Here is a 10,910-nt window from a genome sequence, read left to right on the forward strand (position 1 = left end):
CTTCCCTCCCTCTCTTTTTTCTCTCTTTCATTCATTGATGAGAAAAGATCCCATTTAAAAGTAGCTGGTGTATGTAGACCCTTCCCAATTAAAAAAAAATCATAATAATTTTTCTTTAAAGTGCCAATTGCTATCTTTGTCTAGGTAGACACATTTAAGCAAGTCTGGATATGATATGGAAATTTTGATTAATTTGTTTGAATGGGACTCTTGTTGTAATACAATCCTTTGTCTTTTGGAATAAATCAACCAAGAAGCATTTATAGCACAGCTGCTATATATGCAGTTTTATTTTAGGGCCTCCTTATTCAAGGAGGTTGAATCCAAAATCCTACTCCTGGAGGTGATTTTGGTCTGGCTGTGAAGTCAGTGCTTATGCCTGTGGGGAGACGGGTCGGTGGCACCATGGCATTGCTTCTCAGGCCTTACACTTGACTATTTCTCTTCTTATTCAATGCGTTTTCCCTGGACTGTCCCACCCACACCCGAGACATCACCACCCTCTGTCAAGCTTTCAATGCCAAATCAGTCTCCAGCCTGACTTTCCGCTACCTCCCAGGTGGTTTTCCAGGATGCAGAGGACCTCAGGCTCACTCCCTGAAACCCCCTCTCCATCCGGCCTTTGGGGTGGCCTGCCTGAAACACACGCATCTGACCACAGCCCTGGTCTAGCCAGGAGCCTCCACTGGTCACTGTTATCCACAACAGAGGTCCAAGCATCTGGAAATGTAACTTGTTTTTCAAGTAAAATATTGCATTGAACACCAGTAGAAGAAAGATGGGAAGTTATTTTATTGGTAGACATGTACTTTACAGGCATATGTTTATAACATTTCCTTGCTCTAAAGCCAGCCACTCTGAATAATGAGGCTGTTTTCAAAAGCATAAACATTTGACATTTATGGTCATGGATGCACTTGCAGTTTTTATTTTTTAATTCATTAATTATTTTAGTATAGATGATTTACAATGTTAGTTTAGTTTCAGGTGTACAGCAAAGTGATTCATATATATATATATATATATATATATATATATATATATATATATATATATATATGGTCTTTTTCAGATTCTTTCCCTTTATAGGTTATTACAAGGTATTGAATATAGTTTCCTATGCTATACAGTAGGTCCTTGTTTTATCTATAGTAGTGTGTATCTGTTAATCCCAAACTCCTAATTTATCCCTCCCCCGCCCTTTTCCCCTTTGGTAACCATAAGTTTGTTTTCTGTGTCTGTGAGTCTATTTCTGTTTTGTAAATAAGTTCACGTGTATCATTTTTTTAGATTCCATCTATAAGTGATATCATATACTTTGTCTTTCTCTGTCTGACTTACTTCATTTAGTATGATAATCTCCAGGTCCATCCATGTTGCTGCAAGTGGCATTATTTCATTCTTTTTTATGGCTGACTAATATTCCATTGTATATATGTACCACATCTTTATCCATTCATCTGTCAATGGACATTTAGGTTGCTTCCATGTCTTGGCTATTATAAATAGTGCTGCAATGAACATTGAGGTGCATGTATCTTTTCAAGTTAGAGTTTTCATCTTTTCTGGATATATGCCCAGGAGTAGGACTGCTGGATCATATGGCAACTCTATTTCTAGTTTTTTAAGGAACCTCCATACTGGTCTCCATAGTGGCTGCACCACTTTACATTCCCACTTACAGTGTAGGAGGGTTCCCTTCTCTCCACACCCTCTCCAACATTTATTATTTGTAGACTTTTTGATTATGGTGCACTTGCAGTTTTAGATCAGCCTCAGCATCCGATTTATTCCTGTATTTGTTTCTGTTGCCCAGTGTTGAGAAAGTTTGGCTCAAGATATAAGTAATAAAACTAGCAACATCTTTACATTTTATTTTTGCATATCTTGCCTTGCCATCTCGGGATGCTCTTAATTAAACAAATCCAAGATCTTGAATACAGAGTAGGAGAAAATGTTGAGTCTAATATTGAATCATTAACAATATCTAACTGCTTTCATTGCTTATGTTAAATGTAAAATTCACATCAGAAGTAGCTCAAATTTAAGATAGGTGCTCATGCAGTATTATCCTGACTGCACCGCTAACCATTACGTAGTGGGGAGTGAATGTGATCACCTAGGTTTTGTCAGCCTGCATTTGGCTATTCAGTTTACCATGGTCCTGTATCTGTACAAATTGATGCAAGAGGGCATACACAGACCTGGATTTTAAGAAATCACCCATACAGAGTTACAGTCTTTCTAATCAGTGACACCTTTATTAAATATTCAAAATCATGAACCAAATCAGAAGAAAAGATCAATTCTCACTGTATCAAGAGCATTTGCCCGGAGACATGAATTAGTGCATTTGTGGTCTCTAATATGTTAGCATTTGATATAAAGCACATGTGACTATGTTGATATAAAATTACAGTTGATTTTTTAATGATTTAAAGTACATATTTTGGGTAGCTTTTTAAAAAAAATAGAAAAATCCATGGACAGAATCCAAAAGCCAAAAGGTAAAAGAAGGATATTTAGTGACAAATAAATCTCCCTCCACCTCATCCTCGACCAGTATCGTTCTCCCCAGTATTTTTCTTCACTGTTACCAGTTTCTTTGAATCCTAACAGAGACATTCTCTGTGTGTGGGGGAGTGTGTCTTAATTTGTGCTACCCTAGAAACAGACCTTGACACAAGGATTTAAATGAAGCTATTTATCTGGGAAGAGCTCCCAGGAAACTCCTGCAGGGGCTGGGGGCATGAGAATGGGGAGGGAAGGCAGCCAATAAAGGGAAGATCATCGAGTAAATTCCACCATGAACAAACAGAGCGTAATGCCACCGGGGAACTCTGGGAGCCAGCATTGGACACGTGGCCCAGTATTATTTCTCCTGTGGGGAAATGAGGCTAGTAATTTATAACCAACTGCATTGTTTGAGGGCTGTGGGGTGTGGGCAACCAGCCATGCGGCCAGGCACAGTGGACCCTGGTGGTCAGAGAAAACTCTCAATCAAAGAAATGCAAGAGCTGGCCCTTTAGAGTGTGCAGGTGTGCCCTGAAATGTTAAGGAGCAGGAGATATGGGCAGGGCACCAACAGCATCTGCTACAACATTCTCCTAAAAACATTCTGAATGAAATTTGAACCAAACATTTGCAGCAACCGTGGCCTAGCCCTGCGATTGCCAGGCTTCCACAGAGCCCAGTCTGAAGGCCATCGGCATTCGTGGGAGCAGCAAATGAAGCTTTCCAGGGTCTGGCTCCTGTCAACTACTTCTGGTTCCTTTCCCTCCTTAATCACAGTCAAGTTGTCACCCAGTGATACAAGTGATTTGTGCTGGCGGGCCCCTGGACATCCGGTGGAGCACACCTCCCTGCCTTTTCTCATGATGCTGTCTTGGCCTGGGAGCACCCTTTCCCGTCCTCTTAGCTGCCTAATGCTACTTGTTCTCCAGATTCAGGTGAGTAGAAAGAATAAACTTTCCTTTTGGTGTAGTAGAGGGCTCACCGAGGTGTTTAGCCCAGAGCCTGACAGAGACTATGCTCTCAGGAGTGATTATCTGCCCATATCCCATCTGTCTTATGCCTTGGGGAACCTTCCCTGTCACCCCTGGGCTAGATTGGGATTCCACTCTGCTCAGTGTCCTAGCACCCTGGGCTCACCTATTGGAATGATCTGTTTGCGTGTCTGTCTCCCCCAACTGTACCAGGAACTTCTTCAGAGCAGGAAGCAGGCTTTGCTCACCTCTGAATCCCCGTTGCAGGCAGTATGCCTCAGTAAATGCTTTTGAACAGAATTAACAGAGGGCACTGCACAGTGCCCCTTCTTTGCAGTATTTGTAGGAATCCTGAGGGAGCAATTGCTGCAGACAAGGTGGCCCTTGAATGTGTGTTAGGTGGCCTTGAATAAGACACATGCTTGTAAAGGAGGTTGCTGCCTCCTTCCTGGGGAGAGCCCTATTTGTATTTAATTTGGCATGCAAGATTGTTTCTGCTCTTTTCATTTTTGTATTTGTTTAATGGATAGTCAGTCCCTCAGTCCATAAATATTTTCTGAGTCCCTACTATTCTGGGCACTATTCTAGAGGATGGAGATATAGGGGTGCACATGACAGAAGGAGGTCCCACCTCAAAGAACTTCCCTCCCTTGGAAGGTGTAGAATAGTACAGAATGGAATATTCATTCGGACTAGCCTGCTGTCACTGGTGGGATATGAAGAATCTGGAACAAGTGGGGCTCATCAGGGCCTGGCTGATGGAAACCTCAGGCAGTTGTAAGTAAAGGCACGGGGGCAGACATCCCAGTAGGAGGAGGGAACCAAAGGAGGTCAAGGACAGCCGTCATTTAGAAACATATTGAACGCATCTGTGGTCAGCATATTGGAAGTCACAAAGAGGTAGAAGCCTCAGTCCGTCCCTGGGAAGATCTGTTGTCTACAGTGGGAGAAGAAAGTCAGTTATCCTGAGGATTATCATCCAGTAAGGACCATCCAGGCAACCATTTTTAAAGACTTTTTATTTGAAAATAATTATAGACTCGAAGAAAGTTGCAAAAAATAGTACAGAGAGGTTGTGTGTACCGTCACCCAATTTCCCCCAGTGGTAATACTTACATAACTACAGGACAATATCACAGCCAGGAAACTGACATTAGTAAAAGGCACAGACCTTGTTCAGATTTCCTTTGTTTTACATATGAGTCTACAAAATCGTTTCACATGTGTAAATTCACGTAGCAACCATCACAGTCAAGATACAGAACAGTTCTGTCACCACAAAGATATCCCTGGTGCTACACCTTTATAGTCACCACCCCCCACCTCCCAACCCATGGCTAGTGTTGAGTTTTGAAAGTTTTTGGTGTTCTAGACATGAGCTCTTTGCCACATGTGCGGTTTGCAAATATTTTCTACTTGTCTATAGCATGTCTTTTCATCCTCTTTACAGGGTCTTTCGCAGAAAAAAAGATTTTAATTTTGATGAAGTACAACTTAATTTTTTCTTTTATGGACTGTGCTTGTAGTGTCATGTTTAAAACTCTTTTTTCCCTAGGTTTGAAGGTTTTCTGTTTTCTTCTAAAAGTTTTATAATTTTACATTTAAATCTATGATCATTTTTCAGTTAATTTTGTATAAGGTGTGAGGTTTGGTTTGAAGTTTTTTTTTTTTTGCCTATAAATATTGAATTGTTCCAGCGTTTTCTGTTTTAAAAAAACTATCCTTTCTCCATTGAGTATCTTTTGCTCCTTTGTCAAAAATCAGTTGGCTGACCTGGGCCTGCCTGTTGGTGTCCCCATGCCTGACAAGTACTCCTGGCAACCAGTTGCTGTAGAACTCAAATCTCTGCTAGGCAAGGATGTTTTGTTCTTGAAGGACTGCGTGGGCCCAGAAGTGAAGAAAGCTTGTGCTGACACAGCTGCTGGGTCTGTCATCCTGCTGGAGAACCTTCGCTTTCATGTGGAGGAAGAAGGGAAGGGAAAAGATGCTTCTGGGAACAAGGTTAAAGCTGAACCAGCCAAAATAGAAGCCTTCCGAGCTTCGCTTTCCAAGCTAGGAGATGTCTATGTCAATGATGCTTTTGGCACTGCTCACCGAGCCCACAGCTCCATGGTGGGAGTAAATCTGCCAGAGAAGGCTGGAGGTTTTTTGATGAAGAAGGAGCTGAACTACTTTGCCAAGGCCTTGGAGAGCCCAGAGCGACCCTTCCTGGCCATCTAAAGTTGGGCGGAGCTAAAGTTGCAGACAAGGTCCAGCTGATCAATAATATGCTGGACAAAGTCAGTGAGATGATTATTGGTGGTGGAATGGCCTTTACCTTCCTTAATGTGCTCAGCAACATGGAGATTGACACTTCTCTGTTTGACGAAGAGGGATCCAAGATCATCAAAGACCTGATATCCAAAGCTGAGAAGAATGGTGTGAAGATTACCTTGCCTGTTGACTTTGTCACTGCTGATAAGTTTGATGAGAATGCCAAGACTGGCCAAGCCACTGTGCCCTCTGGCATACCTGCTGGCTGGATGGGCTTGGACTGCGGTCCTGAGAGCAGCAAAAAGTATGCTGAGGCTGTTGGTCGGGCTAAGCAGATCATGTGGAATGGACCTGTGGGCGTATTTGAATGGGAAGCTTTTGCCCGAGGAACCAAAGCCCTCATGGATGAGGTGGTGAAAGCCACTTCCAGGGGCTGCATCACCATCATAGGTGGGGGAGACACTGCTACTTGCTGTGCCAAATGAAACACGGAGGATAAAGTCAGCCATGTGAGCACCGGAGGTGGTGCCAGTTTAGAGCTCCTGGAAGGTAAAGCCCTTCCTGGGGTGGTGGATGCTCTCAGCAATGTTTAGTACTTTCCTGCCTTTTGGTTCCTGTGCATAGCCCCTAAGTCAACTTAGTGCTTCCTGCATCTCCACTTGGCATTAGCTAATATCTTCCCCCATATCAAGATTTGGCTAGTGGCCAAGAGATATAGCACCAGGAACCCTTAAATAGTTGTATGGCATCTCAACTCACCTTTACTGCACCCTGGATTTGCCTACATTCTTCAAGTTCCCATTTGAATTTCTTAGAGACTAAACCATTGTACATTCTAGAGTGTGTATATTTATATTATGCCTGTTAAAAGAAAGTGAGCTGTGTTAGCTTAGTTCTCTTTATGAAGTAGCTTATTCTGATTAGCTTTGTCATTGTTTCACCACTCAGCATGGAAACAAAATGAAATGCCAATTGTTGGTAGGGGGGGAGATGAAGTTGGTGATCTATTAAATAAATAATAAAAATATCCATTGGAAAAAAAATCAGTTGGCTGTACTGGTGTGGATTTATCTCTGGCTTATCTATTTTGTTTTATTGGTCTGGGTATTTATTCCTCCATAATACACATTGTCTTGATTACTGTAGTTATATAGTAAATCTTAAAATTGGGTAGAGTGATTCCTTCCTCTTTATTCTTCTTTTCAAAAATTGTTTCAGCTATTCTAATTCCTTTGCCTTTCCACATATATCTATAATAATCTTGTCAAAACCTACACAAATTTTGCTGGGGTTTTGACAGAAATTGTGTTAAACCTATAGATCAATTTGGGGGGAATTGACATCTTTACTGGGTTGGGTCTTCAAAGCTGTGAACACGGTATGTTTTTCCATTTATTTACATCTTCCTTAATTTCTTTCATCAGGGTTTTGTAGTCTTCAGCAAACAAGTCCTGTACATCTTTTGTTATAATTATGCCTATATATTTTATTTAGAGGGATAGTATAAACGGTATTATGTTTTTTTTTAAACATCTTTATTGGAGTATAATTGCTTTACAATGGTGTGTTAGTTTCTGCTTTATAACAAAGTGAATCAGTTATACATATACATATGTTCGCATATCTCTTCCCTCTTGCATCTCCCTCCCTCTCACCCTCCCTATCCCACCCCTCTAGGTGGTCACTAAGCACCGAGCTGATCTCCCTGTGCTATGCGGCTGCTTTCCACTAGCTATCTATTTTACATTTGGTAGTGTATATATGTCCATGACACTCTCTCACCCCGTCACATCTCACCCCTCCCCCTCCCCATATCCTCAAGTCCATTCTCTAGTAGGTCTGTGTCTTTATTCCCATCTTGCCACTAGGTTCTTCATGACCTTTTTTTTTTCCCCTTAGATTCCATATATATGTGTTAGCATACTGTATTTGTTTTTCTCTTTCTGACTTACTTCACTCTGTATGACAGACTCTAACTCCATCCACCTCATTACAAATACCTCCATTTCATTTCTTATTATGGCTGAGTAATATTCCATTGTATATATGTGCCACATCTTCTTTATCCATTCATCTGATGATGGACACCTAGGTTGCTTCCATGTCCTGGCTATTGTAAACAGAGCTGCAATGAATATTTTGGTACATGACTCTTTCTGAATTATGGTTTTCTCAGGGTATATGCCCAGTAGTGGGATTGCTGGGTCGTATGGTAGTTCTATTTTTAGTTTTTTAAGGAACCTCCATACTGTTCTCCATAGTGGCTGTATCAATTTACATTCCCACCAACAGTGCAAGAGTGTTCCCTTTTCTCCACACCCTCTCCAGCATTTATTGTTTCTAGATTTTTTGATGATGGCCATTCTGACCGGTGTGAGATGATACCTCATTGTAGTTTTGATTTGCATTTCTCTAATGATTAATGATGTTGAGCATTCTTTCATGTGTCTGTTGGCAATCTGTATGTCTTCTTTGGAGAAATGTCTATTTAGGTTTTCTGCCCATTTTTGGATTGGGTTGTTTGTTTTTTTGTTATTGAGCTGCATGAGCTGCTTGTAAATCTTGAAGATTAATCCTTTGTCAGTTGCTTCATTTGCAAATATTTTCTCCCATTCTGAGTGTTGTCTTTTGGTCTTGTTTATGGTTTCCTTTGCTGTGCAAAAGCTTTTAAGTTTCATTAGGTCCCATTTGTTTATTTTTGTTTTTATTTCCATTTCTATAGGAGGTGGGTCAAAAAGGATCTTGCTGTGATTTATGTCATAGAGTGTTCTGCCTATGTTTTCCTCTAAGAGTTTGATAGTGTCTGGCCTTACACTTAGGTCTTTAATCCATTTTGAGTTTATTTTTGTGTATGGTGTCAGGGAGTGTTCTAATTTCATACTTTTACATGTACCTGTCCAATTTTCCCAGCACCACTTATTGAAGAGGCTGTCTTTTCTCCACTGTATATGCTTGCCTCCTTTATCAAAGATACGGTGACCATATGTGCGTGGGTTTATCTCTGGGCTTTCTATCCTGTTCCATTGATCTATATTTCTGTTTTTGTGCCAGTACCAAACTGTCTTGATTACTGTAGCTTTGTAATATAGTCTGAAGTCAGGGAGCCTGATTCCTCCAGCTCCATTTTTCGTTCTCAAGATTGCTTTGGCTATTCGGGGTCTTTTGTGTTTCCATACAAATTGTGAAATTTTTTGTTCTAGTTCTGTGAAAAATGCCAGTGGTAGTTTGATAGGGATTGCCTTGAATCTGTAGATTGCTTTGGGTAGTAGAGTCATTTTCACAATGTTGATTCTTCCAATCCAAGAACATGGTATATCTCTCCATCTGTTTGTATCATCTTTAATTTCTTTCATCAGTGTCCTATAATTTTCTGCATACAGGTCTTTTGTCTCCTTAGGTAGGTTTATTCCTAGATATTTTATTCTTCTTGTTGCAATGGTAAACGGGAGTGTTTTCTTAATTTCACTTTCAGATTTTTCATCATTAGTGTATAGGAATGCAAGAGATTTCTGTGCATTAATTTTGTATCCTGCTACTTTACCAAATTCATTGATTAGCTCTAGTAGTTTTCTGGTAGCATCTTTAGGATTCTCTATGTATACTATCATGTCATCTGCAAACAGTGACAGTTTTACTTCTTCTTTTCTGATTCAGATTGCTTTTATTTCTTTTTCTTCTCTGATTGCTGTGGCTAACACTTCCAAAACTATGTTGAATAATAGTGGTGAGAGTGGGCAACCTTGTCTTGTTCCTGATCTTAGAGGAAATGGTTTCAGTTTTTCACCATTGAGGACAATGTTGGCTGTGGGTTTGTCATATATGGCCTTTATTATGTTGAGGAAAGTTCCCTCTATGCCTACTTTCTGCAGGGCTTTTATCATAAATGGGTGTTGAATTTTGTCATAAGCTTTCTCTGCATCTATTGAGATGATCATATGGTTTTTCTCCTTCAATTTGTTAATATGATGTATCACGTTGATTGATTTGCGTATATTGAAGAATCCTTGCATTCCTGGAATAAACCCCACTTGATCATGGTGTATGATCCTTTTAATGTGCTGTTGGATTCTGTTTGCTAGTATTTTGTTGAGGATTTTTGCATCTATGTTCATCAGGGATATTGGCCTGTAGTTTTCTTTCTTTGTGACATCTTTGTCTGGTTTTGGTATCAGGGTGATGGTGGCCTCGTAGAATGAGTTTGGGAGTGTTCCTCCCTCTGCAATATTTTGGAAGAGTTTGAGAAGGATAGGTGTTAGCTCTTCTCTAAATGTTTGATAGAATTCGCCTGTGAAGCCATCTGGTCCTGGGCTTTTGTGTGCTGGAAGATTTTTAATCACAGTTTCAATTTCAGTGCTTGTGATTGGTCTGTTCATATTTTCTATTTCTTCCTGGTTCAGTCTCGGCAGGTTGTGCATTTCTAAGAATCTGTCCATTTCTTCCAGGTTGTCCATTTTATTGGCATAGAGTTGCTTGTAGTAATCTCTCATGATCGTTTGTATTTCTGCAGTGTCAGTGGTTACTTCTCCTTTTTCATTTCTAATTCTATTGATTTGAGTCTTCTCCCTTTTTCTCTTGATGAGTCTGGCTAATGGTTTATCAATTTTGTTTATCTTCTCAAAGAACCAGCTTTTAGTTTCATTGATTTTTGCTATTGTTTCCTTCATTTTTTTTCATTTATTTCTGATCTGATTTTTATGATTTCTTTCCTTCTGCTAGCTTTGGGGTTTTTTTGTTCTTCTTTCTCTAATTGCTTTAGGTGCAAGGTTAGATTGTTTATTCGAGATGTTTCCTGTTTCTTGATGTAGGCTTGTATTGCTATAAACTTCCCTCTTAGCACTGCTTTTGCTGCATCCCATAGGTTTTGGGTCGTCGTGTCTCCATTGTCATTTGTTTCTAGGTATTTTTTGATTTCCCCTTTGATTTCTTCAGTGATCACTTCATTATTAAGTAGTGTATTGTGTAGCCTCCATGTGTTTGTATTTTTTACAGATCTTTTCCTGTAATTGATATCTAGTCTCATAGCGTTGTGGTCAGAAAAGATACTTGATACGATTTCAATTTTCTTAAATTTACCAAGGCTTGATTTGTGACCCAAGATATGATCTATCCTGGAGAATGTTCCATGAGCACTTGAGAAAAATGTGTATTCTGTTGTTTTTGGGTGGAATGTCC

The 10,910-nt window shown here is 40.1% G+C and overlaps 1 pseudogene; it reads left to right on the forward strand.

The window, feature by feature from the left end:
- LOC133087083 (phosphoglycerate kinase 1-like) overlaps positions 1 to 6,736 on the forward strand; it is a 109,388-nt pseudogene extending 102,652 nt beyond the window's left edge.
- Positions 6,737 to 10,910: the final 4,174 nt, after the last annotated feature.

The sequence above is a fragment of the Eubalaena glacialis genome, chromosome 3 (genome assembly GCF_028564815.1).
Source record: "Eubalaena glacialis isolate mEubGla1 chromosome 3, mEubGla1.1.hap2.+ XY, whole genome shotgun sequence".
NCBI lineage: Eukaryota > Metazoa > Chordata > Mammalia > Artiodactyla > Balaenidae > Eubalaena > Eubalaena glacialis.